Here is a 4,687-nt window from a genome sequence, read left to right as displayed (position 1 = left end):
CTTTGTTGGATATAGTGAGAGTCTTCTATCATTTCCGGCTCTTCTTTAACAGATAGGTCATGTGTGTACATCAAATCGTGGTCTGAGATTCCAGCTACTAGCTGTCCCCAAAGAGTGCAGGTAGGCAATACATTCATGGAATTTCTCATCACATCTCCTATGAGCAGCATACAGATTCTGAAGCTGCAGCTGGGTGACAGAATTCTGAAAATCCTCAAATGTAAAGAGCTCTCTTAATTTCCATGCTAAAATACTGGAAAGGGTTCTTCTTATCACCAGTAGTTTGTCTTATTATTGAGTCCTTGAAAATCTGTCTTCTGTATATTTTTTACTCTACAGTCCCACAGGTGATCAGTCTGTAAACCACAACATTTTCTTTTTGTCCAATTCTGTAAATTCTATCTACAGCTTGAGCATCAGTTGCAGGATTCCAGCTGCAGTCAAAAATGACCACTCTAGTTGCTGCAGTTAATGTTAAGCCAACACCTTCTACTTGAGTGGTAAGGAGAAAAACAGAGTATTCTTTATTTTGCTGGAATAAGTTAATTCTTTTTTCATTCTAAAAGATGTGTAACTGTTCCATTGATTTGCAATGTCTCGAAATGCCTGTTCTGTAAGAGGTGCTCAATGATGTTTAGTATTTGCCTTGACTGGGAAAATACCAGAGTTTGATGACCTTCCTCTTGCAATCTCTTAAGCAGGACCATTAAGAATATCATTTTTCCAGATTCTTCCATCAATGTGTCATCAGTTATTAGATTGATAAGGTCTGCTTCTGATGACTCGTACTCATTTCACCTTGCACAGAGAATGAGATGGATCCTAGATTCAGCAAACAACACGTTCATGCAAACAGGAGACTAGGATGATCACAGAGCTTCTATAAGACACCTAACTCAGCCAAAGGTGAGCGTGTCTCCATTAACAATGTCTTGATACGATCTAAAGACACACATTTCCTGTATAGTTCTTCTTGTAAATGTACAAGGTGTATCCAAATAATAAAATCATTTTTCCTAGAAAGGGAAGGTTTTTCACAGGTGATATCAACATCTGGATAATTCTCACTAAATCTGACCTCTGAGATGCTTGACTTTTTCTTCTGTACTTCCTTAGTCCTTCTGAGAAAATAGGGTTTTATAATTTTCATTAAGTTTTCAGATCTCTTAAAACTCAAGTGGTAGCAACCTTCTCTCTTGCTCTAGTAATAGGACTTTTATACTCCATTTTAAGTTTTTAATGTTCCTAGCAGGGACCCTTGACAAGCAAAATCAAATATTCTGGATTGGGGTTCCCGTAAGAAGTAGGTGATTGCTGGCTGAGATAGCATTAGCACATATTGCTGACTTAGTAGATGAGGTTTTGATCTTATGTGCTTCGTCAAGGATGACATAGTCCCATATGAACTCTTGCCCATTAAAGTTTGAAAGTTGCTGCCAGTTATTGATTAACATTTGGTATGTAGTGATAATGATTCCATTCTTTTGGTGAATTCAATTGAGGTTTCTGGTATGTTCTTCCTTGCTGGGACCATGAAAATTTTTGACTCTCATTCCTGGAGTCCACTTGATGAATTCTTTTACCCATGTTCTAATAAGATTGGTTGGCATGATCAACAACACATGGTTTACAAATGAAGCACCGAACATACCAGAAAGGAAAACAATGATTTGAACAGTCTTCCTTAACCCCATATCATCTGCCAAGATACCACTTTTTCTTCCATCCCTATATAGGTTATAGAGGAAAGCTACACCTTCTTTCTGGTGCTCAAAAAGTTGGTTGTGCAGTTCTCAATAAAGCAGCAGGCCAGAATTGCATATGTCTAAAAAGCCATTATCTTCATGTTCTGCCAGTGCCTCCATGGCTTTCTGTATTTTTTGGATTCTGCTTATCACCTTTTCATTGAGAAAAAATGTCTTTTGCCAAATTGAAAAGTTTCAATGCTTCTTCCAGATCTCCATTTTTATTTCCTTCTTTGATCTCTTTCATATACCTCAGGTAGTGTGCAGCCTGTTCTGGGCTCAAGGAATTGGCTTCAGCAAACCTTCGGGACTGCTACATTGTCATCACATTGAGTTCCTGGTATCTTGGCTACAATTTGAATTTTCTAGTCTATGTGTGTCTTTGTTCATAAGAGCCATTTCTTGTAGGCAACAGATAGAGGGTTTCTTTTCTTTTTTTTTTTTAATTCATTCAGCCAGTCTCTTAATTGGAGAATATAATCCATTAATATTCAATGTTATTATCGATATTTTTAGACCTGTTTCTATCATTAAATGAGACATTTTCTGTTTGCTTTTTGTTTTCTTCTAATAGTCCATCTGACTTTTAGTTTTCCTTGTAAAAACTAGCTTCGGAACCTCTTGAGGAGCTAGTCTAGAGTTGATAAATTCTTTCAGGTGTTGTTTATCTGAGAATATTTTTTATCTTTTTTTCCCATATGAAAGATAATCTTGCCAAGTACAGTATTCTTGGTTCAAATTGTTTTTTTATTCAACACTTTGGCAATATTTCCCATTCTTTCCTTGCCTGCACTGTCTCCAATAGGTCCTCTGTTAGCCTGATGGGGCTAACTTTGTAAGTAACTTGATGTTTCCCTCTTGTGAATTTTAGTATCTTGTCTTTGTTGTTTTACTCCATCTGGTTATGTAGTGCCTTGGTGAGCATCTTCTTGTGTTGATTTTATTTGGGGTCCTTTGCATTTCTTGGGTCTGGCTATTTGAATGCCTTTCTAGGTTTGGAACATTTTCTTCCAGAATTTCATGAAATAAATGATCAATTCCTGTAATATTTTCTTCTTCTTCTGGAATACCAATTATCCGAATGTTGGGGCACTTGATGGTATCCAGTATTCCTCGTATATTATACTCATTTCCCTTGGTTGTTTTTTCAATCTTCTTTATACTTTTTTCTAGATCAGAATTTTTTTCTTCTACATTTGAGATTTGATCTTCTGCATGTTCTAATCAACATTTAGTAGTTTGGTGGGAAGATTTAATTTCCTATATCACGTTATTTATTTCTAACAGTTCCATCTGATTCTTTTCTAAGGATTCCATTTCTTCTTTCAAATCATAAAAAGACTTCCTCATCTCCTGAAGCTCATTGTCTCTTTTCTTTTACATTGCAGTTGGTTTGTTACTACAAATATTCTGAATTACTTATCTGACATGTCCACAATGTCCATTGTGCTGTCTGGGGGTTATGTGGAATTGATGTTTTCCCTTGAGGGAGAGACACCTGTTTGGTTGCTCATGTTTCTTGTGCCCCTACTATTGTTCCTAGTCATCTGGTGGTCTATACATTTTTTCTTAAAGTATTCAAGGTACCTTTGAGTGTTCCAAGGTGTGCAGGAGTAGAATTTTGGTGATATCTCTTCTTGTTTGGTTCCCTGTAGATCAGCAGTATCCTGCACTATTGTCACACGTCCTCAGTGACCAAAAGTCCTCCTGTTTCTAAAGAGTGGTGAATCTTCAACTGAGCTAATTAGCTTCACCTCAGGAGCAAATAAAAGGTCATGAGGCACACAACGCATGCCATGCACCATTCGAACACAGATTTCTGAGAGTCCAAACTCAAGTGGAGGGTGAGAGTATGAGTCACAGGTCCTGGGAATTAGGGCCTGAAGCCACAGGCAGCCTGGTGGCTGGCATTGTCACTTAAACCAATCTCTAGATGGGGTGAGGAGGGGCATAAGCTTGTTTTAAAGTCCCAAGACACAAACCTGAGGTCCAAAGGTGAGTTGTCGGGGGATGAGCCATGGTCCTGGATGAAAGGACCTGTAGCCACATGCAGCCTGGTCACTATACAATGTTTCAAGTGGCACTTCCTAAGAATCATATATTTCAAATCTGCAAATTAATTTATTTTCGCCCATTTAGATTTTTTTGTCATAACTTTTTTTTAAGATGTTTTTTTAATTTTTTTACATTATTTATTATTTGCTTTTATATATACTTTCAATCATATTGTTTGGCTTACAATGAGAACATTTCGATATGTGCACACTTCTCCCCAGACCCATTGATCAAAATATCTTTAACAGATAACACCATGCCTCCCCATCCCGTCAATGTTCTACTTCTGTATCCCTTCTCCAAATGTCCTTAGTTAGGCCCCACTCCTCCACATACACCTTGTCTGACATTCACACCCATCTCTTGTGTTTGTTCAACCGTTAGTCAGTTTCAGTCATAGAATGCAGACATACGGTATATGTTAAGTGGGGACATTCAATGTCTCTCCTTCATAGCCTGGCTTGCCTCACTCAGCAGTAAATCTTCCATATTCTTCCACTTTCTGTCAAAAGCCAGGATTCTGTTACATCTTCCATATTCTTCCACTTTCTGTCAAAAGCCAGGGTTCTGTTGGTTTTTATGACTGAGTAGTATTCCATAGAGTATATGTGCCACAGTTTTTCAATCCATTCCTCCATACGGGGGCATTTGGGTTGGTTCCATGACTTAACAATTGTGAATAGTGCTGCAATAAACATCGATGTGCAAGCACTTTTCCAATGAAGAATTCTTCTGTCCTTTGGGTAGATACCGAGGAGTGGGATCCCTGGATCATATGGCAGATCTATCTGTAGATTTTTGAGGAATATCCAAATTATTCTCCAGAGTGTTTGGACCAATATACATTCCCACAAGCAGTGTAAAAGAGTTCCCCTTTCACCACACCC

At 38.0% G+C, this 4,687-nt stretch overlaps 1 pseudogene; it reads right to left on the bottom strand.

The window, feature by feature from the left end:
- Positions 1-8: 8 nt before the first annotated feature.
- Positions 9-2,064, bottom strand: LOC102499174 (DNA excision repair protein ERCC-6-like pseudogene; annotated as a pseudogene).
- Positions 2,065-4,687: the final 2,623 nt, after the last annotated feature.

Source organism: Tupaia chinensis, unplaced genomic scaffold (assembly GCF_000334495.1).
Source record: "Tupaia chinensis unplaced genomic scaffold, TupChi_1.0 Scaffold144322_1, whole genome shotgun sequence".
Taxonomy (NCBI): domain Eukaryota; kingdom Metazoa; phylum Chordata; class Mammalia; order Scandentia; family Tupaiidae; genus Tupaia; species Tupaia belangeri.
This window is presented reverse-complemented; position numbering and strand designations above follow the sequence as displayed.